The sequence below is a fragment of the Palaemon carinicauda genome, chromosome 15, assembly GCF_036898095.1.
Source record: "Palaemon carinicauda isolate YSFRI2023 chromosome 15, ASM3689809v2, whole genome shotgun sequence".
In the NCBI taxonomy this organism is placed as follows: Eukaryota; Metazoa; Arthropoda; class Malacostraca; order Decapoda; family Palaemonidae; genus Palaemon; species Palaemon carinicauda.
The window spans coordinates 69584317-69609822 of NC_090739.1; the positions used below are offsets into that span (position 1 = coordinate 69584317).

Here is a 25506-nt window from a genome sequence, read left to right on the forward strand (position 1 = left end):
ATATGTCCTAGATCTCTTGAACAAGAAGGTGATAAGGAAGGTAAAGTCCACCAGGTTCCAAGGGAGACTGTTTTGTGTCCCCAAGAAAGACTCAGACAAACTCAGAGTCATTCTGGACTTATCCCCCCTCAACAAGTTCATAGCGAACGACAAGTTCAAGATGCTGACTCTTCAACAGATAAGGACCCTTCTGCCTCGAGGTTCTTACACGGTCTCCATAGACCTGGCGGATGCCTACTGGCACGTTCCAATGAACCACCACGCTTCCTCCTACCTAGGATTTCGACTCCAAAGGAAAAGCTACGCCTTCCGGGCCATGCCCTTCGGCCTCAACGTGGCCCCTCGGATCTTCACAAAACTGGCGGATGCCATAGTACAACAGCTCCGCCTACGAAACGTCCAGGTGATGGCCTACCTCGACGACTGGCTAGTCTGGGCTCCATCGCCCGAAGATTGTGTAAAATCTTGCAACAAAGTCACCCAGTACCTAGAACACCTGGGATTCAAGATCAACGAGAAAAAATCTCGCCTCTCTCCAGCTCAGAAGTTCCAGTGGTTGGGAATCCACTGGAACCTTCAGTCACACCGCCTTTCCATCCCCCAGAAGAAAAGGAAGGAAATAGCAGGGTCTGTCAAGCGACTGCTGAAATCCAAACGCATTTCAAGACGCCAGCAGGAACGAGTTCTAGGCTCTCTACAGTTCGCCTCAGTGACAAACCCAGTGCTTCGCGCACAGCTAAAGGATGCCGTGGGAGTCTGGAGACGTTCGGCATCCACCGCTCGAAGAGACCTCAAGAGACGGCTTCCAAACAGACTGCGACTTCTCCTAAAGCCGTGGTCAGAAGCAAAGGCCCTGAAAAGGTCCATTCCTCTCCAACACCCTCCTCCATCACTCAACATCCACACGGACGCTTCGCTGGAGGGTTGGGGAGGTCACTCCCACCAAAAACAGGCTCAAGGCACCTGGTCTCCCCTGTTCAAGACGTTCCACATAAACATCTTGGAGGCCATGGCGGTCCTTCTAACCCTAAAGAAGTTATCCCCCGCCTCCCTCGATCCACATCCGTCTAACCCTAGACAACTCGGTGGTAGTTCGTTGTCTCAATCGCCAAGGCTCAAGATCGCCCCAGATAAATCAGGTGCTTCTCCCAATCTTCCGTCTGGCAGAGAAGAAGAAGTGGCACCTGTCTGCAGTTCACCTACAAGGATTCCGCAACGTGACAGCGGATGCTCTATCTCGGACAAACCCGATAGAGTCGGAATGGTCTCTAGACGCAAGATCGTTCTCCTTCATCTCTCACCAAGTCCCAGAACTTCAGATAGATCTCTTTGCAACGAGCGACAACAATCAACTTCCTCGGTACGTGGCCCCGTACGAGGACCCCAAAGCAGAAGCAGTGGATGCCATGTCACTGGATTGGAACAGATGGTCCAAGATCTACCTGTTCCCCCCCACCAACCTTCTGTTGAAAGTCCTCTCCAAACTGAGAACCTTCAAAGGGACAGCGGCCCTAGTGGCTCCCAAGTGGCCTCGGAGCAACTGGTACCCCCTGGTCCTGGAGCTGCAGCCCAAGCTGATCCCTCTCCCGGGCCCAGTTCTCTCTCAACAAGTACAGAAGTCGACTGTCTTCGCTTCATCATCGAAAATCAAGGACCTTCATCTCATGATTTTCTCTCCCTAGCCGCAAAGAAGAGGTTTGGGATCTCGAAGAAAAGTCTGGACTTCCTAGAGGAATACAAGACCGAATCCACAAGACGGCAATATGAATCATCCTGGAGGAAATGGGTCTCCTTCGTCAAGACAAAAAATCCTAAAGAAATCACGATTGATTTCTGCATGTCCTTCTTTATTCACCTTCATGGACAGGGATTAGCAGCCAATACGATATCAACCTGCAAATCGGCCTTGACCAGACCAATTCTATATGCTTTCCAAATTGATCTGTCCAGCGACATCTTCAACAAACTACCGAAAGCATGTGCTCGCCTACGCCCAGCACCCCCACCGAAACCGATCTCCTGGTCACTAGACAAGGTGCTCCATTTCGCCTCCGACTTGGACAATGATTCATGCCCTCTCAAGGATCTGACTCAGAAAGTTATATTTCTCTTTGCTCTCGCTTCAGGAGCTCGAGTCAGCGAAATAGTGGCATTATCAAGAGAGGATGGACACATCCTGTTTACCGATACAGGAGAAGTTACCCTCTCCCCTGATCCGACGTTTCTCGCCAAAAATGAATTACCCACCAAAAGATGGGGCCCTTGGAGAATATGCCCCCTGAAGGAGGATGCCTCTCTATGTCCAGTAGAGAGCCTCAAGGTCTATCTTCGCAGAACTTCAAATTTTGGTGGAGGCCAACTCTTCAAAGGAGAAACATCGGGCAGCGACCTGTCACTGAAACAATTAAGAGCGAAAATCACCTACTTCATTCGCAGAGCGGATCCTAACAGTACACCCGCTGGTCATGATCCTAGAAAAGTGGCATCATCTCTGAATTTCTTTCAGAGTATGGACTTTGAAAGCCTTAAAAACTTCACGGGTTGGAAGTCCTCGCGAGTTTTCTTTAAACATTATGCGAAACAAGTGCACGAAGTCAAACATTTTGTGGTAGCCGCAGGTAGTGTTATGAAACCTGCACCTAACTCTGCGTAGAACAGTGAGTTACTTGGGACTCTAACTCTTCGGGTGCCTATGTTGACCCTCGAGCGATTCATAGTGATGTCGAAAACACTTAGTGCTTTTATAACTGTTCTTATCCCAGGTGAAATGTCATAGTTGTCACACAAGTGCCGCATGCCCTGAGCATGATGTGTTTTTTAATCAAAGACTTGCGTTCCTCGAGAACGAGTGCCTACTAATAAATTTGAAATTCCTTTTCAGATTCTAGAGCAAGTCTTTATTACTATGTACATTATAATTACTGTAAATGAACTTTACTTATTGCTGTAAATTATTTAATTTCTGCATTCGTGAAATAAAATTTCTATTTTATTACCTGTGCGTCTCAATCAGCTCCTACTTACTATGAAATACATGCCTGTCATAGTTTTATTATCCCCCCTTTTCCTTATGGTTATGAAGAAATTAAGATGCTAACTCTTAATTTATATTCACTCTGATTATGTAAGGTTCCAACACGAATACTTACTTTTAATACCCGGGAGATGAACCATCACTCTCAATACACAGTGCCCAACCACCACTGGTCTAATTTTCAGAATGTTCCTATACAAATACCAAACATTCGGCTTCATCTCCAAGTTCTTCAAGTTCTTCTATCAGGATGAATAGCCCTTCAATACCACTTTGACGTCGGCATGGCCCATGGGAACTTCACTGCTAAGGGGGGCAGGATGCTTCTTCCCTATGGTCCTTTATCAAAGATTACTATGCTGTTTTGTCAATGCCTTGGCACTTACTATTAGGGGAAAATCTACCACGATACATTGATTCTCTGGTATTCTTCCATCAGGACGCCATGGCTTGAGCCCAAAAAACGGATTTTGAGCGAAGCGAAAAATCTATTTTTGGGTGAGATAGCCATGGCGTCCTGATGGACCCTCCCTGCTACTTCGTCCAGTTTTAGATCCCACCCTGTTCTACTGTATCATGGTGATGGGCAAGCAACTGGCTTCAGGATGAAGACGGGCGTGACGTCATTTGAGCAATGGCGCCCGTTTGTTTACGTCTCGAGTATCAGTAGTAGCCACGAGTGAGATTGGCTGTGGAGCGGCTCCCAGCTATTCTCAACCCTTACACACCGAAGCATTAACTCTGTTCGGGGTGAAGATAGCTATGTGGCGCGTTCAGACATGCGTCCCCTGTTGATATACGATGTCTTAAAGGGAAACCTTTGGGATACTCGCTCCAGAAGTTAGAATTCTGTGATAACCTGTGGTTAAATTCTCTGGGAATATCTTAGTAGTTTTATACCCAAGGAAGCTACCAAAAAGGAACCTTCCATCAGGACGCCATGGCTATCTCACCCAAAAATAGATTTTTCGCTTCGCTCAAAATCCGTTTTTTAGAACATTACCAATTGTAAGCCTAGGAACACTGAAGCAGACTATCCTTTTAAGGTTAGAATAAGGGATCTCAGATTATACTTACAATAAGATTTACCCAAAAATATATTTTTAGAATATTCTCATAGAAAACATTTCATGCACCAAGATAAAAATATTTATGGAAGGGTCAAAACTGAGAGAGAGAGAGAGAGAGAGAGAGAGAGAGAGAGAGAGAGAGAGAGGAGAGAGAGAGAGAGAGAGAGAGAGAGAGAGAGAGAGAGAGAGAGAGAGAGAGAGAGAGAGAGAGAGAGAGAGAGAGAGAGAGAGAGAGAGATATATATATTCGTACATGAGAGGGAATGACATAATATAAATTTAATGCATATGGGAATAATCCATTTCTGTTTTTGGTATTTCAGGGGCTTTGAAATAGAAAATTTGCAGTTCACTTACATGTCATCTACTGCGTAAAATGTTAATACACCTAAATGGAAATAATAACAAGAGGCTAATTTTTACTTGAAAAAACAATGGATAGTAATTTACTAATATGAATTCTATATATCTAGGACATGAAAATATAATTTTGTAAAGATAATACAGTAGTTAAAACACTGAGGTTACAAATATGCTCAGTCTTACTGATATTGAGAAAATTTCCCAAGTGTGTTTAAATTACAGTATACTTAAAAGTAAAATTCTCCAGTAATAACATAGAAACCTGGCTCTAAATAAAATACAGTACTGTAAATACAATTTTGTTTGTTTCATAAAGAAATGTTTTTTATGTATCTTTATTTCTTGCTCGAAAAATTTCTTTATTTAAAAAGAATAAATCTCTTTAAACATTGCATTAGATAAGAACATGAAATTTGTCCCGCGATAATTTCTATAGTCTCCTGCAATTTGTTCATTATTTATTGGTCGTCTGAAGCAAAAAAAGGTTGACAGCAATGAGTAAAAACAGACAACTGTAAGCAATATACAACCTTAGGCCCAGATGAGGAAAAAGTTAATTTTTGGTGCATCAAAGTGACTTATCAAAACTTCAGAGAATTATAACTGAGCAAATTTCATATCATAATGTGATGGTAATTTAAAAGAAAAATAATTTTAAAAGAAGTGTAAATTCCATATAAATTCCAATTTTAAATATTTAACTTAGCCGGTGAATATATAATAGCTGCAACTCTGCGGCTCGACAGAAAACACACTCAAAAAACTCGCGAGCGATCACGATGAAGGTTGCGGGTGTGCCCACCAGCGCCAACTGTCGGCCAGATACCACTCTTGTATGTAAACAAAACCTTCAATTCTTCTCTGTCGACCTTGACGACAAGACGTATCATTACTCGCTGTAGAACCTGGAGTTTTCTCAACATATTTGGTGAAGTACTTCATTTTGGTTTGAGCTTTCGCAGTACAGGTGTTTTATCTTCAACTTAAATCTTGAACTCGTTTTTGGATAGATTTAATTTTTGATGACTTTGGATTGTTTTTTGGACTTTCCTTGACTTTTAAATGGCCGACCCTTCCCTTAGTACGGAAGTGTGTTTAGGCTTTTAGCAATTATCTTATCACGTTATAAATTAATTATAGATTTTCCTCTATATATTTTATATCTCAACCGCCTTTATTAGGCCTCTTCGATTAGCTTTCCATTTATAATAAACATCAAAATAAATTTTAATGATTTGTTTATATGCGACCTTTCCTGAGAGTAGGCGGTCCTAACTTGGAAACCGAAGTTAAACAATGTTGAGCCCTTTCAATCGTAAATAGCTTTTAAAGAGCTAATGATTTAAAACTTATTAAATGAATATTTTTTAATAGATATTTTATGAAAGATTTTCTTTGAATAGTCTTCGTACTGTTTCAAAGATGAACTAACGTTTAGTTTAGTTATGCTACGCAGTTTGCGCTCTATCGTTACGATAGAGAGAGAGAGTATCACGGTTTCACTTTGCAGAAAGAGTAAATCGATTCTGACGTTTTGTTCATTCTTCTTTCAAAGCTTAAATGTTTTAAATTCTATTTTAAAGGAACTTTTTAATTGAAAAACCTTTCAGTTTTTTCCTTTGGTCAAATAACCTGTTTTTTTGACGAAACGTAAGTGGGCTCTTCTCTTCGGTGCGAAATCAAGAGAGAGAGAGAGATAGAGACGGAGGGAGAGAGAGGAGAGAAAACGTTCCGATCTTTATCTCGTCCCAAGCGGGTAACGTTGTTCTCGAGTTACTCTCGTCCCTAGTCTCTGTACGGGGAGAAAGGATAAAACGTTTTTAGTTTTTTATTCTCGTCCCAAGGCAATGTACGGTGAGAGATTGAAAACGTAGTTTTGAATGAACTAGTGTTTAGTCTCTTCCCCAGCCACTGATTTTTTTTTATCTTAAAATATGTTTACTGTTTTTTGCTGGTATTAATGTGCTTACATTATACGACTGATTTCGCAATTACAACCTTTTGATGAGGGTAGAATTGCGTGCTTCAGGTAGAAATCAGTTTTATTCATACCTAATGTGAATTGTTAAAAAATTCGATTTCAGTGAAATAAGTGCAAAACAGAAAATCGTAGTGATAAAGTGATATTGCGCAAAGTGTTATCAGTGTTGCGACCGAGGGTTCGTCTGTTCGTGCCTGTCGTTCGCCTAGTCCGGGACCTCTTGCAAGCTCCCAAGCCCAGGGGAGAAGTAATGTCGTACGACTTATGGGTTCGAGAGGCCTTGATCAGCGAACAGACGTTCCCTCTATGGTATCGGGTGTATCTTACCAAGATCACCCCTACCATAAGGCGAGAGAGACGATTTTCTCCTCGTCATCCGAAGGCTTTTCGCATAAGAAACCGTGGAACAAGGTTTCAAGGCCCTTAAAGCGAAAGTCAGTCCTTTCAGGACAGGTCCAGCGTCCTGGTTTTAACTATTAGGACAGCTCTGACCCTATGCAGTCATCGGAAGACTGCTCGCCGCCTAACAAAAGCGTAACACAGACTCCGAGAGTCTTTTTGTAGGCAAGGTTTTGCGGTCACAGACGTTACCCTCGTCTCTTACCGCAACCATTCCCGTTGATCCTAAATGGGTTGTACGGCAAGACATGCAGAATAAGCTTGCCTCCCTTATGGAAGACTATTCTGCCGATAAGTCCGTTGAGCCTAGCCGTTTATCTCATCGAGATCCTGGCCTTCAGCCACCCTAACGTTCCTTTGTGCGTCCTGTTGACGTTGGCGTAGCCAAGTCACGTCAGTCAGGTTGTTTAGAACCACACTCGATGCGGTCTCGTGTGGATTTTCAGCCACATTTGGACGTTAGGCCACTTGCTGATGCTCCTGTTGACGTTCAGGACGTTCGCTAACAATCGGATTTGACTTGTTTTGACGCTGAGCGTCAACCTCCGCATTCTAGAGTTGTTTTGACTGCTCAGTCTAGGCAGTCAAAGCAGTCTCGAGTGGACGCTGTGCGTCCTCACGCACCTGTTGTTGTTGACAGTTCACAGACAGTCAAGCAGTTACATGACGTTGCGTCCTGGTCTCACGCACCTGTTGTTGTTGACAGTTCACAGACTGTCAAGCAGTTACATGACGTTGCGTCCTGGTCCGCTACTAATGCACCAGTGCGTGTGGACTCTGCTTGTAAAGCATTGCCACCACGGTAGGTCTCTCCCTTGCTTGAGACTCGGCTATTATCGGACAAGGTTCCTTCAGATGAGGAAGTTGCTGTTCCCCCTCCTACTGATATTCCCTTAAGGACTCTGTCAGACGGAGAGGAGCCTAAAGCTGCTTAGCCCTCTATGGACTTTAAATAAATCATGCTGATTTTTAAGGATCTTTGTCCGGATCTTTTTGTAACTGCTGCTCCTCGTTCGCCTAAACGTCAGAGCTTACATTAGGCCTAGCTACTTCGAAGCCGTTGTTTTATAAGCTAGTGCTCTCTCGCTCTTCTAAGAGAGCTTTACGTTTGCTAGGCGACTGGTTTATCACCAGGAGGAGTTTGGGGGAGACAGCCTTTGCTTTCCCTTCTTTTAAACTGGCTTATAGTGCGAGAGTCTGATATGACACGAGAGAAGTTCTCGGCTTGGGAGTTCCTGCCTCTGCCCAGTTAGACTTCTCAAACCTCATAGACTCTCCCTGGCGCCTGGCCATGAGACGCTCCAAGATTTTACAGGTCGACTTCACAGCTATTTTCGAGCGTTTGAAGTTTTGCTGTACAATTATGTCATGCATAAACAAGGCTTTCAGGGATGGCTCCAATGATCTAACAGCCACGTTCTCTGCAGGAACAAGTCCCTCAGGGATGGCTCCATGATTTGGCAGCCATGTTCACTGCAGGAGTACGTAAGAGGCAAGTGCGCTCAATGTGTTCATTGGAAGTCTACCAGGCTGTCTTGACAGCATTTATGGAAGGCGACTGGATGGTCTCTCTCGACCTTCAGGAGGCATACTTCCACATTCCTATACACCCGGATTCCCAACCGTTTCTGAGGTTTGTTTACAGGAATGTGGGGTACCAGTTTCGAGCCCTGTGCTTTGGCCTCAGTCCTGCGCCTCTCGTGTTTACGAGGCTCATGAGGAATGTGGCAAAATCCCTCCATCTATCGGGGATCCGAGCCTCCCTGTACTTGGACGACTGGCTTCTCAGAGCATCGTCCAGTCTTCACTGTCTGCAGGATCTACATTGGACGTTGAGTCTGGCCAGGGAGTTGGGACTTTTGGTCAACCTAAAAGTCCCAACTGATCCCATCCCAGATTATTCTATATTTGGGGATGGAGATTCGCAGTCAAGCCCTGCTCGAAGTCCAACTAATGCTGAAACGAAACGTTTATTCAGTCAGGAGTTGGAACAGTCTCGTAGGGACTCTCTCATCCCTGGAGCAGTTTGTCTCACAAGGGAGACTACACCTTCTGCCTCTCCGGTTCCATCTAGCCTTTCACTGGAACTAGGACAAGACATTAGAGACGGTATCATTCCCAGTCTCCGAACCAGTAAAGGCATGCCTGAAATGGTGGGACAGCAATATCAGTCTGAGAGAGGGACTATCCCTAGCAGTCAAGAACCCAAACCACGTGTTGTCCTCAGACGCGTCGGATTTGGGTTGGGGTGCGACCCTGGACGGTCGGGAATGCTCGGGTCTGTGGACCTCAAGTCAGAAGAGCATGCACATCAACGGCAAGGAGCTATTAGCAGTCCACTTGGCCTTGATGATATTAGAAGGCTTCTTCGAAACTTAGTGGTAGAGGCAACTCAGACAACACCACAACTTTGGCGTACTGTACATCTCCAAGCAAGGAGGCACACACTTCTTCACGCTGCTCGAGATCGCAAGGGACCTTCTCTTATGGTCAAGAATTCGAGGCATCTCCCTGTTGACGAGATTCATCCAGGGGGACTTGAACGTCTTGGCAGACTGTCTCAGTCGGAGGGGTCAGGTGATACCCACGGAATGGACCTTCCACAATGACGTGGGCAAGAGTCTTTGGGCTACTTGGGGTCAACCCACCATAGACCTCTTTGCCTCCTCGTTGACCAAAAGGTTACCAATCTATTGCTCTCCAGTCCTAGATACAGAAGCAATCTACATAGACGCGTTTCTACTGGATTGGTCTTTTCTGGACTTATATGCATTCCCACCATTCAAGATAGTCAACAAGGTACTGCAGAAGTTCGCCTCTCACGAAGGGACAAGGTTGACGTTGGTTGCTACCCTCTGGCCCGCGAGAGAGTGGTGCACCAAGGTACTTCAATGGCTGGTAGACTTTCCAAGAAGTCTTCCTCTAACGGTAGATCTGTTACGTCAGCCCCACGTAAAGAATGTCCATCAAAGCCTCCCCGCTCTTCGTCTGACTTCCTTCAGACTATCGAAAGACTCTCAAGAGCTCGAGGCTTTTCGAAGGAGGCAGCCAGTGCGATTGCAAGAGCTAGGAGAGCTTCTACCATTAGAGTATACCAGTCGAAGTGGGAAGTCTTTCGAGACTGGTGCAAGTCAGCATCTGTGTCCTCGTCCAGTACCTCTGTAGCCCAAATCGCAGATTTTCTTTTACATCTGAGAAAGGTTCACTCCCTTTCAGCTCCCACGATTAAGGGCTACAGGAGCATGTTGGCTTCGGTCTTTCGACATAGAGGCTTAGATCTTTCCAACAATAAAGATCTCCAAGATCTCCTTAAGTCTTTCGAGACCTCTAAGGAACGTCGTTTGGCAACTCCTGGATGGAACTTAGACGTGGTCCTAAGGTTCATCATGTCAGGCAGGTTTGAGACATTACATTCAGCCTCCCTGAAGGATCTCACCCTCAAGACACTTTTCCTAGTGTGCTTGGCTTCGGCTAAAAGGGTCAATGAACTTCATGCCTTCAGTAAGAACATCGGCTTTTCTACAGAAAAAAGCCACTTGTTCACTTCAACTTGGTTTCCTGGCCAAAAATGAACTGCCTTCTCGTCCTTGGCCTAAATCTTTTGATATTCCTTGCTTATCAGAGATCGTAGGCAACGAACTGGAAAGAGTATTATGTCCTGTTAGAGCTCTTAAGTTCGATTTAGCTCGTACTAAGTCATTACGAGGGAAATCTGAGGCATTATGGTGCTCAGTTAAGAAACCTTCATTGCCTATGTCAAAGAATGCTTTGTCATATTTTATCAGATTTTTTTAATACGAGAAGCTCATTCTCACTTGAATGAGAAAGACCGATGTTTGCTTAAGGTTAAGACGCACGAAGTTAGAGATATAGCAACCTCCGTGGCCTTCAAGCAAAATAAACCTCTGCAAAGTATTATGGACGCGACTTTTTGGAGAAGCAAGTCAGTGTTCGCGTCATTTTACTTAAAAGATGTCCAGACTCTTTACGAGGACTGCTACACACTGGGTCCATTCGTTACAGCGAGTGCAGTAGTGGGTGAGGGTTCTACCACTTCACTTCCCTAATTCCAATATCCTTTTAATCTGTCTCTTGAAATGTTTTTAATATTGTTTTATGGGTTGTTCGGAAGGCTAAGAAGCCTTTCGCATCCTGGTTGATTTGGCGGGTGGTCAAAGTCATTTCTTGAGAGCGCCCAGATTAGGGGTTTGATTAGGTCCTGTTGTATGGGTTGCAACCCTTGATACTTCAGCTCCTGGGAGTCTTTCAGCATCCTAAGAGGATCGCTGGGCTCCGTGAGGAAGACAGACTTACAAGGCAGAGTAATCGTCTAAGTCAACTTCCTTACCAGGTACCTATATATTTTGGTTTTGTTATATTGATAACTGTCAAAATGAAAAAACTCTTAGCTTATACGCTGTAAACATAATTAACTCTGGTCTCTACCCACCTCCTTGGGTGTGAATCAGCTATAATATATTCACCGGCTAAGGTTAATATTTAAAAATGATATTTTAATTATAAAATAAATTTTTGAATATACTTACCCGGTGAATATATAAATTAAATGACCCTCCCTTCCTCCCCAATAGAGACGCAGCGGGACGAGAAGAATTGAAGGGTTTGTTTACATACAAGAGTGGTATCTGGCCGACAGTTGGCGCTGGTGGGCACACCCGCAACCTTCATAGCGATCGCTCGCGAGTTTTTTTAGTGTGTTTTCTGTCGAGCCGCAGAGTTGCAGCTATTATATATTCACCGGGTAAGTATATTCAAAAATTTATTTTATAATTAAAATATCATTTTCCTTACAATATTTTTCTTCATTGAAATAACAATTCTTTTTATGGAAAATTACTGTATTCAAGCATACGATAATTAAATAAAAATAATCCATTTTCAAAAATTTTTCAAAGAGCGATAATTTTTTCTTTTAACTGTAATGCATACTTAGTATTTTTCAATATTTAACTTAGCCGGTGATTATAATAGCTGCAACTCTGTTGCTCGACAGAAAAACTCTACGGAAAAATTCGCCAGCGATCGCTACACAGGTAGGGGGTGTACTCAACAGCGCCATCTGTCGTTCAGATACCCAGTACTCATTGTAAACAAAGAACTCAATTTTCTCTCTGTCGGGCTACCGGCAAGACCTACTAATTCGCTGTTGCTAACTGGATTTGTTTTCACAACTATTTGGTGAAGTACACTATTCTAGTTTTGAGCTTTCGCTATGCAGGTGTTTTATCTTCATCTTAAAACTTGAACTCGTTTTGGATAGATTATATTTTGGTGACAAAGAGAGTATGGACTTTCTTTCACTTTTAAATGGCCGACCCTTCCCTTAGACGGAAGTGTGTTTAGGCTTTTAGTAATTATCTTATCACGTTATAGATTTTCCTCTATATATTTTATATCTCTCCGCCTTTATTAGGCCTCTTCGATTAACTTTCCATTTTTTATAAACATATAAAAATAAATTTTAATGCTTTGTTTATATAGACCTTTCCTGAGAGTAGGCGGTCCTAACTTGGAAACCGAAGTTAATCAACGTTGAGCCCTTTATATCGTCTTTAGTTTTTAAAGAGCTAAGGATTTAAAACTTTTTAAATGTAATATTTTATGAAAGAATTTCTTTGATAGTCTTCGTACTGTTTTCAAAGATGAACTAACGTTTAGTTTTTTATGCTACGCAGTTGTTGACGTTCAGGACGTTCAACATGCGCTCTATCGTTACGATAGAGAGAGAGTGTATCCCGGTTTCACTTTGCAGTAAGAGTAAATCGATTCTGACGTTTTGTTCATTCTTTCTTAGCTTAAATGTTTTAAATTCTAATTTAAAGGAACTTTTTATTTGAAAAACCTTTCAGTTTTTTCCTTCAGTCAAATAACATGTTTTTTTGACGATATATAATTGGGCTCTTCTCTTAGGTGCGAAATCAAGAGAGAAAGAGAGAGAGAGATAGAGACGGAGGGAGAGAGAGGAGAGAAAACGTTCCGTTCAAGCGGGTAACGTTGTTCTCGTGTTACTCACGTCCCTAGTCGCTGTTCGGGGAGGAAGGATAAAACGTTTTTAGGTTTTTATTCTCGTCCCCAGGCTATGTGCGGTGAGAGATTGAAAATGTAGTTATATGAACTAGTGTTTAGTCTCTTTCCCAGCCACTGATTTTTCTTTTTATCTTAAAATATGTTTTCTGTTTTTTGCTGGTATTATGAGCTTGCATTATACGACTTATTTCGCAATTACTACCTTTTAATGAAGGGTAGAATTGCGTGTTTCAGGTAGAAATAAGTGCAAAACAGAAAATCGAAGTGATAAAGTGATATGCGCAAAGTGTTACAGTGTTGCGTCCGAGGCGCAAAGTGTTACAGTGTTGCGTCCGAGGGTTCGTCTGTTTGTGCCTGTCGTTCACCTAGTCCGGGACCTCTTACATGCTCCCAAGCCCAGGGGAGAAGTAATGTCGAACGACTTATGGGTTCGAGAGGCCTTGACCAACGAACAGACGTTTTCCCTCTATGGTATCGGGTGTATCTTACCAAGATCTCCCCTACCACAAGACGAGAGACACGTTGTTTCTCCTCGCCATCCGTAGGCTTTTCGCATAAGAAACCTGTCACAAGGTTTCGAAGCCCTTAAGCGAAAGTCAGTCCTTTCAGGACAGGTCCAGCGTCCTGGTTACAGCCATTAGGACAGCTCTGACCCTATGCAGTCATCGGATAACTGCTCGCCGCCTAACAAAAGCGTAACACAGACTCCGAGAGTCTTTTTTTTTTTTTGTAGGCAAAGTGTTGCGGTCACAGACGTTACCCTCGTCTATTACCACAACCATTTCCGTTGATCCTTAAGGGGTTGTATGGCAAAACATGCAGTATATGCTTGCCTCCCTTATGGAAGACTATTCTGCCGATTAGTCCGTTGAGTCTAGCCGTTTATCTCATCGATATCCTGGCTTTCAGCCAACCTAATGTTCCTTTGTGCTTACTGTTGACGTTGGCGTAGCAAAGTCACGTCAGTCAGGTTGTTTAGAACCACACTCGATGCGGTCTCGTGTGGTTTTTCAGCCGCATTTGGACGTTAGGCCACTGGCTGATGCTCCTGTTGACGTTCAAGACGTTCACTAACAATCGGAGTTGACTTGTTTTGACGCTGTGCGTCAACCTCCGCATTCTAGAGTTGTTTTGACTGCTCAGTCTAGGCAGTCAAAGCAGTCTCGAGTGGACGCTGTGCGTCCTCACGCACCTGTTGTGGTTGACAGTTCAGTTGTTGACAGTTCACAGACTGTCAAGCAGTTACATGACGTTGCGTTCTGGTCCGCTACTAATGCACCAGTGAGAGACTCGGCTTTTATCGGACAAGGTTCCTGTAGATGAGGAAGTTGCTGTTCTCCCTCCTACTGATATTCCCTTGAGGACTCTGTCAGATGGAGAGGAGCCTAAAGCTGCTTAGCCTCCTATGGACTTTAATTAAATCATGATGATTTTTTTAAGGATCTTCGTCCGGATCTTTTTGTAACTGCTGCTCCTCGTTCGCCTAAACGTCAGAGCTTACACTAGGCCTAGCTACTTCGAAGCCGTTGTTTTTAAGCTAGTGCTCTCTCGCTCTCCTAGAGAGCGTTACGTTGGCTAGGCGACTGGTTTTTCACCAGGAGGAGTTTGGGGGATACAGCCTTTGCTTTCCCTTCTTTTAAACTGGTTTATAGAGCGAGAGTCTGATATGACACGAGAAAAGTTCTCAGCTTGGGAGTTCATGCCTCTGCCCAGATAGACTTCTCAATTCTGGTAGACTCTCCCTGGCGCCTAGCCAGGAGACGCTCCAAGTTGTTTACAGGTCAACTTCACAGCTGTTGTCGAGCCTTTGAAGTTTTGCTGTACTATTATGTCACGCATAACAAGGCTTTCAGGGATGGTAAACGGTTCCGCCTCAGTCGCTAACCCCGTCTGTTGCCACACCTGCTCCCGTAGACCCTAAATGGGCTTTGCTGCAAGACATGCAGTCCAAGCTTGCGTCCTTGATAGAGGACAATGCGGAGAAGAACCTTCTGGCCAACAACCTTCCAACCGGTCGGTTGTGCGCCCTGTTGACGCTGAGGTAACCTACTCGCGTCTGCCAGTTGAGGTGGTTCCTCCACCGATGCGACCCAGTGTGGGTTGCCAGCCGCATGTTGACGTTAAGCGACGCTCGGAGGTGGTTGTTGACGTTCAGGACGTTCAACAACCAGCAGAGGTGACTTGTTTTGACGCAGTGCGTCAACCTCAGCAACCCGGTAGGGTGTTGACTGCACAACCCAGACGGTCTAGACAGTCTCGGGTTGACGCTGTGCTTCCTCGCGCACCCATGGTTGTTGACAGTTCACAGACTGTGCAGCAGTTCCATGATATTGCGTCCGGCTCCGTCACGCATCCACCAGTGCGACCGGATTCAGCGAGCCAGACGTTGCCCACTCCGTTGCCGTTTCCTCATCAGTTTCGGATGAGGAACCCTCTGATGAGGACGTTGCTGAACAACAAGACGATCAGCCCCCAGCCCTGCTATCCATCCAGAAGATGCTGAAGAAGGAACGCTGCTCAGTCAGGCTGTGAATGAGTCTGGTAGGGACGCTGTCATCCGTGGATCAATTTGTGTCACTAGGAAGACTACACCTCCGTCCTCTTCAATACCTTCTAGCTTTTCACTGGAAAAAGGACAAGACGCTAGAAGCGGTCTCGATCCCGGTTTCCGAAAAGATAAAGTCTTGTCTGACTTGGTGAAAGGACAATATCAACCTTAGAGAGGGTCTTCCCCTGGCTGTTCAGACTCCCAACCACGTTCTCTTCTCGGACGCATCGGACGTAGGCTGGGGTGCGACATTAGACGGTCGGGAATGCTCGGGAATATGGAACTCGAGTCAAAGGACAATGCATTTCAACTGCAAGGAGCTACTGGCAGTACGTCTGGCCTGGAAAAGCTTCAGGTCTCTCCTTCAAGGCAAAGTGGTGGAGGTGAACTCAGACAACACCATGGCTTTGGCGTACATCTCCAAGCAAGGAGGGACCTACTCTCTGACGTTGTACGAGATCGCAAGGGACCTCCTCACCTGGTCAAAAGGTCTAAACATATCACTAGTAACGAGGTTCATCCAAGGCAACTTGAATGTCATGGCAGATTGTCTCAGTCGGAAGGGACAAATAATTCCAACAGAATGGACCCTCCACAAGGATGTATGCAAGAGACTTTGGGCCACCTGGGGCCAGCCAACCATAGATCTCTTCGCAACCTCGATGACCAAGAGGCTCCCAATATTTTGCTCACCAATCCCGGACCCAGCAGCAGTTCATATAGATGCCTTTCTCCTAGATTGGTCACATCTAGATCTATATGCATTCCCTCCGTTCAAGATTGTCAACAAGGTACTGTACTGCAGAAGTTCGCCTCTCACGAAGGGACAAGGTTGACGCTAGTTGCTCCCCTCTGGCCCGCGAGAGAATGGTTCACCGAGGTACTTCGATGGCTAGTAGACGTTCCCAGAACACTTCCCCTAAGGGTGGACCTTCTACGTCAGCCACACATAAAGAAGGTACACCAAGGCCTCCACGCTCTTCGTCTGACTGCCTTCAGACTATCGAAAGACTCTCGAGAGCTAGAGGCTTTTCGAAGGAAGGCAGCCAGAGCGATTGCTAGAGCAAGGAGAACATCCACCCTTAGAGTCTACCAATCGAAGTGGGAAATCTTCCGAAACTGGTGCAAGTCAGTATCCGTATCCTCGACCAGTACCTCTGTAACTCAAATAGCTGACTTCCTCTTATATCTGAGGAAAGAACGATCTCTTTCAGCTCCCACTATCAAGGGTTACAGAAGCATGTTGGCATCAGTCTTCCGTCACAGAGGCTTAGATCTTTCCAACAATAAAGATCTACAGGACCTCCTTAAGTCTTTTGAGACCACGAAGGAGCGTCGTTTGGTTACACCTGGTTGGAATTTAGACGTGGTACTAAGATTCCTTATGTCAGACAGGTTCGAGCCGCTACAATCAGCCTCCCTAAAAGATCTCACCTTAAAGACTCTTTTCCTGGTATGCTTAGCCACAGCTAAAAGAGTCAGTGAGATTCATGCCTTCAGCAAGAACATCGGATTCTCATCTGAAACGGCTACATGTTCTCTACAACTTGGTTTTCTAGCCAAAAACGAGCTGCCTTCTCGACCTTGGCCAAAATCGTTCGATATTCCAAGCTTATCGTATGGTTGGAAATGAACTAGAAAGAGTCTTATGCCCTGTAAGAGCTCTTAAGTTCTATTTAAAACGAACTAAACCTTTACGAGGCCCGTCTGAAGCTTTATGGTGTTCAGTTAAGAAACCATCTTTGCCTATGTCAAAGAATGCTTTATCCTATTTTATCAGACTGTTAATACGAGAAGCTCATTCCCATCTGAATGAGGAAGACCAAGCTTTGCTGAAGGTAAGGACACACGAAGTTAGAGCTGTCGCAACTTCCGTGGCCTTTAAACAAAATAGATATCTGCGAAGTATAATCGACGCAACCTATTGGAAAAGCAAGTCAGTGTTCGCGTCTTTTTATCTTAAGGATGTCCAGTCTCTTTACGAGAACTGCTACACTCTGGGACCATTCGTAGCAGCGAGTGCAGTAGTGGGTGAGGGCTCAACCACTACAATTCCCTAATTCCATAACCTTTTTAATCTTTCTCTTGAAATGTTTTTATTGTTGTTTTTGGGTTGTCCGGAAGGCTAAGAAGCCTTTCGCATCCTAGTTGATTTGGCGGGTGGTCAAAGTCATTTCTTGAGAAGCGCCTAGATTAGAGGTTTTGATGAGGTCCTGTTGTATGGGTTGCAACCCTTGATACTTCAGCTCCTAGGGGTCGCTCAGCATCCTAAGAGGATCGCGAGGCTCCGTAAGGAAGACGTACTTAAAAAGGCAGAGTAATTGTTCAAGTCGACTTCCTTACCAGGTACCTATTTATTTTGTTTAGTTATTTTGATAACTTCTAAAATGAAATAAAAATTCTTAGCTCATATGATGGAAACATATTTTGCTGGTCTCTACCCACCCCCCTGGGTGTGAATCAGCTATTATAATCACCGGCTAAGTTAAATATTGAAAAATGTTATTTTGATAATAGAATAAATTTTTGAATATACTTACCCGGTGATTATAAATTAAAGGACCCTCCCTTCCTCCCCAATAGAGACACAGTGGACCGAGGAGAAAATAGAGTTCTTTGTTTACAATGAGTACTGGGTATCTGAACGACAGATGGCGCTGTTGAGTACACCCCCTACCTGTGTAGCGATCGCTGGCGAATTTTTCCGTAGAGTTTTTCTGTCGAGCAACAGAGTTGCAGCTATTATAATCACCGGGTAAGTATATTCAAAAATTTATTTTATTATCAAAATAACATTTTTCTTCAGCATTACAGTATACATTACATATCAGTTATTACTTAAACATATTGTATGAATGAACTTCTTTTGATAATTTTTATTACTATATTAGAATTACAATGCAGAGGATTTATCACGGACTAGTTTACATGTGTTAACTTTAAAGTTGGGGTGTTTGGCTTTTCGCAGTTGGTTTGAAAACGTCAGTCTGCGAGAGTAATCGCAAAACTGCGAATAAGTGATTTTTTTATTTAATAGGATACAAGGGTCTCTGTATCGTGAATGATCGAATCGGCAATAATAGACCTGCGAATGAAGGCCACTGTTTACAATTGTACCTGGTATGTTTTGACGTACACATTACTGTATGTCATTGTAGTGAAGGGGTTCTTAAAAGTTAACCTGAACTGCCAATGTAGTTTGAGATTTAATATGTGATTAACTTGTATAAAGTTTTTCAAGGAAGTGTTTTCAACTTTCATTTCAACATTTTGTCCTTAATATTTAAGATTACTTATTGCAATTTATTCCTTCCTTCTCTCTCTCAATAATTTCTTGAGTTTTTATTATCAATACTAAATGACGGCCTTGGTCTCAGCATGTAGAATTCCCTTCTTTTTGGGAAAATGTTGATGAACTCAACACAGTTAGGAATTCAACCGTTTTCCTGCTACTTTATCTAAGAATAATGGTATTAGTTATTACTGTACAGTATTATTTTGAAATAATTGAACAAAACTGCTGATGTACATTAATTTACATCTAATGTACATTTTAAGTAATTTATTTACAAAGTGAGCAACTATCCAAAGAAACTGATCAAAATTACAGAAAGCAATGCAGTTAGGTATGAGGAAACAATAAAATATCTATATCACTACCTAGTGTATGCAGAGTTTTGCATACTGTATTTGGTATCTTCCTGTTAGGAAATGGCATACGTAAAGATAAGTTTGCATGGATTAATTTTGGTTTCATTGGGAAATATTTATTTACTGTATTTATTAAATACCTTCAAATTGTATAAAAAGTTGTACAGTACCTGGCTGTAAAGTTTGTTTTTGTTATCTTCTTGTCGTACTTCATTAGTTATTATCTTATTTCAGGCTCAGTTGGTGAGTTCTTTAAGAAAGGGAAGGCTTTTAAATACTTCAAATTCTAAGGCAAGTTATACTTTTACTTGTAGTACTGTGCAATCTAAGTTTTATGTGAGCTCTTCTGCGGACACTAGTTAGCTATAATTCTGGCATCAAAGAATTCCAATGCTTAAATTTTTAAAGAAATTAAAGAATATGAAAATTTTTAAAAGTTATGGAAAAAATATGCCGTAGATTTCCAGAACTGTACAGTATCTACTTCGGAGTTTTCCATCTATCCTTGAGGGTTCCTGGAACAAAACACCTGTGACAGTCGATGGATTAGTGTATACAGTATATATATATATATATATATATATATATATATATATATATATATATATATATATATTTATATATTTATATATATAGTATAATACTGTATGTATAATATAAATTTGTTCCAACACGGAGTACTTACCTCGAACTACTTTCTTAGGAGTATCTGGGATCTCCTCCCATCCGATGAGAGTTTTGTGTAGTTTACCCTATACCCGATTTCTATGAGGGATAACCTCAGGCGGAGTGATACGCGCCCTGAGGCTAACCCCGGGTCAGAGAGCATGCTTGCTCAGGTCTCGACCTCCAGTAAGTTCTCTGGTCGCGTCGTGATATCATCTCGCCGCTCTCCTTAATCCCAGTGTGACTCTTTGTGTCCCCGACCCCTTTGTGTCTCACGCGGTTCCCACGTGGTTCCTTTGTGCTCTTCCCTTTGCTTTCCCTGTGCCTTCTTGTCTCGTGGTGCTTCCTACTGCGTCATGGAGCATCCCCGCCGTTGTCCTGGGCCTATCTCCGGTAAATCGTGTGGTGCGTTCCTGTTGAAACCTGAAGTAGACCCGCACTCCTTGTGTTCGTCGTGTAGGGGCAGTGTGTATTCCCCTACCGCCACGTTTCCGGAGTGCGTGTCCTGGAACGAGGTGCAGTGGGTGCGTTACGGCACCAAGAAGAAGAAGGCGACGAAGAAGTCACCTAAAAAGCCGAGCATCTCTTCTCCCCGTGCTTCGCCGGGCGTGTCGTCGGACCGAGCTTCCCTGCCACCCTCCCCTACCCAGAGTAGGGGACGAGGTAAGTCCGTTGCGGGGAAGAGGCCAGTGGCCCTTCCCCAGGAGTCTGATCTGCAGGATAGTGGGGTTGTGGCGTCTTTCCAGGCAAGTGAGAGGCCTGAGGGGGGGACGGGAGTGTGTGTGGGGGACGGAGTCCTGGTGCAAGCAGGGCACATCTCCTCTGATGACCCTATGTGGGGGAAAAATGTTCCTAACTCTTCTCCAGGCTCTTGGGATTGTTTTTCAGGAACATCTGCAGCCGAGGGTGCCGCCGAGAAAGAACACTCGCCGCCATCAGACCCCCTCGCATGGGTACCCCCGAAGACGCCCTTCAGGTCCCTGCTGAGAATGGAAGAAGACTTCGGTACCTGGTCCCCCACTGAAGAGCGTCCACGCTCCCCTTCAGCGCCATCTGCTACGTTTCCGGACGTCTTCTTGCAGGCCCCGTCATCCATCGAGCGTCGAGGGAACCCTCCTACGTCATCGCGTGAGTCGGGCCCGCCTAAACGAGTATACAAGTTGTCGGGCTCTTCAGTCGATGCGGTTTCCTGCTCCTCGGAGGACGAAGCCCGGAGGAAACTCAGAAAACGTCGGGAGAAGTCCCGCAGGAGGCACTCTCGCTCTCGCTCCAGGTCTCGCCATGTGAGTAGGCGTTCCGGATCCCCTAGAAGGAAATAGAGAAGAAGTGGCTCCCCGGACGAAGAGTGGGTAGTCATCCCTCGTAGCAGACTTTTAGAGTTGGCAGCAGTTCCGGGCTCTTCAAGTTGGCGCCCTAGAGCCCATTCTCCGGAGAGATACTCGTCCGGTGGCACATTCGACCGACAGAGGGAGTCGTCATTCCAGGTCCCAGCAGACAGGCATAAGTCCGCGAAGGTTCCGACTTCATCCGCCCAGCGGAGAGAGTCGCCCCTTCGGTCTGGCAGCCGCGTCCTGACCTCCAAGGCGCCCCTGAGCCGTCAGGATAGTGAGATACGGCTCCCCTCGTCGAGCAGACCCGCAGATACATGGACCTCCGTGAGGAAGGATAGACCGAGGACGGAGGCCTCCGTCTCGACGGCTATGCCCGTCCTTCGGCCAGGAGATGGAGAGTGCCAAGGCCTTGTTTTCTCCCCGTACGAAGAGCTCCGCCGGAGGAGCCCCGTCTCAAGCATCAGTACGTCCTGCAGAGGAGCTGGACGACCAAGGGGAGGTTTCAGCAGCGGAGGTGTCAGCCTATCGAAGGGTGATAGGGCTCATTCGGAAACACCACAGGCTGGACGAGCCCGAGCCCTCCCCCGAGGAATTCTGGCGATCCAGTCTCAACAGATTTGTGGATGCCCCCGTCCAGCCGAGACCCTCCCTAGCACTACCGTTAGCCAGGGATGTGAAGTTAGGTAGAGCCCACGTGGACAAGATTGTGGCCAACCACGCCGAGGCTCCCAAGAACCAGAGTTCCTCAAAACTATTCCAAGGCCTGAAGTCCCAGAGCAAGTTTTACCTCCCGGAGGGCCATCGTGCAGGCGCCTGTACACTGGAGCCTGCACTCGCCGTTTTGGGCCAGGAGGCGGTGGAAGAGAGGGCCTCTACAGCACCAATATGCTTTTCTCCATTAGAAGCCACCATGATGGAGGAAATAGCGAAGGACCTCGTGAACGTCTCCTCGTGGCTGGATTGGTGGGCCTCCACCCTAGTGGGCGTCCAGGCCTCGTACGACCTCACAGTTCCAGAGAATCGGGCCTTACTCAAGGAGTTGATTAGCTCGGGAGGTAAGGCCCTGAAGTTTCTGTCTTACCAGTCCCTAGCACAGGCCGCCAACTGGGTCCTACGGAGGAGGGACACGGTCCTCAACAAAATTACTAGACGGCTTTCTGATAGAGAAGCGAGGTCCCTGAGAAGCCTAACCCTGTGGGACGACTCGATTTTCCCCCTGAAGGCAGCTGAGGAGTCTATTGAAAGGGTCAGGAAACTCAAGGATCCGGGCGATTCCAGACTCCTTCCAGTGAGGAGACCTGCACACAGAAGGTCTACCTCCGGTGTTCCTCTCCCTCCTCGGGCTTCACCTAGCCAGCCCAGGAGAGACACCCCTACTACGGCCTGGTCACAGTCCTCTCAGTCCTCCTGTAGGGGAGCAGCCTCAGCTCAATCCTCCTATAGACCTTCCTACGCAGCGTCCAGAAGAGGGCGTTCAGGCCGCGCCTCAAACACTCTTGGCAAGCATGGAAAGACCACGGAGCAGACCCGTGGACTGTGGCAGTCCTGAAGGAAGGGTACAGGTTACCCTTCCTAGCAGACCCCCCACCTCTGATGCCAGATCAGCGGGCAGAGTGGCTAGCCCCCAAGGACCCCTTGAAAAAGATAGCCCTGCAGGAGGAAGTCTCAGCGATGCTGGCGAAAGGAGCGATAGAACCAGTCAAGGACCCAGGTCCGGGGTTCTACAGCAGGCTTTTTCTGGTGGAGAAAGCGACAGGGTGCTGGAGACCAGTCGTAGACCTTTCAGCCCTCAACAAGTTCGTGTGCAAGACCGACTTCAAGATGGACACTCCGGAGTCGGTCTTAGCGTCCTTGAGGGAAGGGGACTTCATGATGTCAGTAGATCTCAAGGACGCCTACTTCCAAATTCCAGTTCACCCCTCCAGCAGGAAGTACTTACGGGTAAAATGGGGTACCCGAACGTTGCAGTTCAAGACCCTCTGCTTCGGGCTGTCCACAGCCCCTCAGGTCTTCATGAGGGTCTTCACGACGGTCTCAGCCTGGGCACATGAACTGGGCATTCGCCTGATTCGGTACCTGGACGACTGGTTGTTACTTTCAGCCTCAGAGGAAGTACTGAGGGAGCAAGGCACGAAGCTTCTGCGGTTCTGCAACGTCCTGGGTATCATCATCAACCTGGAGAAGTCCCAGTTGATACCCTCCACCAGGGTGACCTACCTCGGAATGGTCCTGGACTCCCGGTTGGCGAGAGCCTTCCCCTCCGCGGAGAGACTAGACAACTTAGACCAGGTCCTCCGTCCCTTCCTGTCGGGCCAGCCCAGGAGAGCGAAGGACTGGCAGAGGCTGATAGGCCACCTTGTGTCATTAGAGAAACTGGTCCCCCAGGACAGGCTGTTGCTCAGAGAGGTCTAGTGGAATCTGAAGGAGAGCTGGAACCAGAGGGACTCCCCCCACAAGGTGATTCTGGTTTTCCCGGAGACGAAGGAGATCCTAGAGTGGTGGTGCGGCAGGTCGAACACCCTCAAGGGAATGCCCTTCGCAGACGACCCTCCAGAGATGCTCCTGTTCACGGACGCATCAAAGGAGGGGTGGGGTGCCCATCTCCTCGGAAGGTCAGCAAGAGGGAGCTGGACGGACGAGGAGAAGGCCCAGCACATAAACGGGCTAGAGATGCGGGCAGTGCGAAGGGCGTGCCTGGAGTTCGTCCATCTACTCCGGGGAAACACCGTGGCTCTGATGTGCGACAACGCCACGGTGGTGGCCTACATAAAGAAACAAGGAGGATTAAAATCGAAGGAGTTGTGCGTCCTCACGTTGGAACTTCTGGAGTGGGCCAAAGTAGAACAGATCAGAATCTCAGCAAGGTTCATTCCGGGAAAAAGGAACGTCCTAGCCGACGGCCTCAGCAGGATGGGACAATTAGTGGGATTCGAATGGTCCCTGCACCCAGAAGTAGCCAAAACCATCATTCAAAAATGGGGATTGCCAGTGATGGACCTCTTCGCAACGAGGTTAAATGCACAGCTCCCCGTGTTTTGTTTTCCTGTGCCAGACCCAAGAGCTGCGTTCGAGGACGCCTTCCAGCACCCTTGGGACAACCTCGACGTTTACGCCTTCCCCCCCTTCGGGATACTCAGACAGGTCCTCAACAGAGTAAGGAGGGCGGACAACCTGTGGATGACTTTGGTAGTGCCCTGGTGGCCGGAGAGAGAATGGTTCGTGGATCTAAAAGAACTGGCACAACTTCCACCTTGGCTCCTTCCGTACAGGCCAGACCTTCTCCGGCAACCACATTTTCAAAGGTTCCACGTGAACCCTCGGTCCCTCCGCCTTCACGCGTGGAGGTTATCGAGTGTCTCCTGAGGAAAGAAGGCTATTCGTCGGGGACGGCAGCGAGGATGTCAGGCTACCTTAGGCGATCATCGACAGCGGTCTACCAGGCAAAGTGGGCCACCTTTACTAAATGGTGCGTCTCTAAGAACATCAAGCCCCTGAGGGCCTCCATCCCGGAGATAGCGGACTTCCTAGTTTATCTCAGGGACGTGGTCAACATGTCCATCCCGGCCATCAAGGGAGTACGAGCTGCTCTGGGCTAAGTCTTCCTCCTGAAGGGCATCGACCTGGGAACCTCCAGACATCTCTCGATGCTCATTAAGAGTTTCGAGCAATCGTGTCCCCCGCAAGCCGTTAGGGTGCCACAGTGGGACATGGCCAGGGTCCTGAAGATGCTGTCAGAACCTCCCTTTGAACCCCTAAAGGACATCGTGGACAAGAATCTCATCCTCAAGACAGTTTTCTTATTGGCATTAGCTTCGGCTAAACGAGTGGGGGAGATCCATGGACTGTCCTACGAAGTCGCTCACTCGAAGGGTTGGCGGGAGGTTACCTTCAGGTTCGTGCCATCCTTCGTAGCGAAGACCCAAAATCCGGCCGTGTGGGATCGCAGGTTTGAGGGGTTCTCAGTACCAGCAATCCCTCGTTCGGACAACTCAAGGGACTTGCGTCTGTACCCTGTCAGGGCGGTAAGGAAATACTTAGAGAGGACAGCCAGACTTTGGCCCGAGATCAAAAGTCTTTTTGTTTCCACAGGCCTAGTGAAGAAGCCAGTCTCGAAGAACACTATCTCCTTCTGGCTGCGGCAGGTGATTATCAGGGCCTACAGTAAGGCAGGTATCCCTCTGCCGGGAAAATCCAGACCCCACGACATTAGGGGTCTTAGTACTACGTTAGCTTTCGAGAAGAATATGGCAGTGGGCCAGATCCTGAGAGCAGACACCTGGGCTAACCAGTCTATCTTCACTGCTCACTACTTGAAAGACTATTCAAGAAAATCCCTGGACGGGTTCTCGATAGGTACCGTCATTTCTGCGCTCCAAACGGTTTAAAGGTGTAGCCCCAGTGATAACCGCGGGTAG

General features: G+C 46.2%; 1 protein-coding gene across 2 annotated transcripts in view; it reads left to right on the top strand.

Moving 5' to 3' along the window:
• The first annotated feature begins 19318 nt into the window (after positions 1-19318).
• Positions 19319-25506, top strand: part of LOC137654657 (fatty-acid amide hydrolase 2-like) — a 176885-nt gene continuing 170697 nt past the window's right edge. The window contains exon 1 of one of the 2 annotated variants that reach the window (XM_068388493.1): positions 19319-19385. The gene's annotated coding sequence lies outside the window, so the exon portion shown is untranslated. The remainder of the gene's footprint in view (positions 19386-25506) is intronic. The other variant, XM_068388491.1, reaches the window with a different exon arrangement.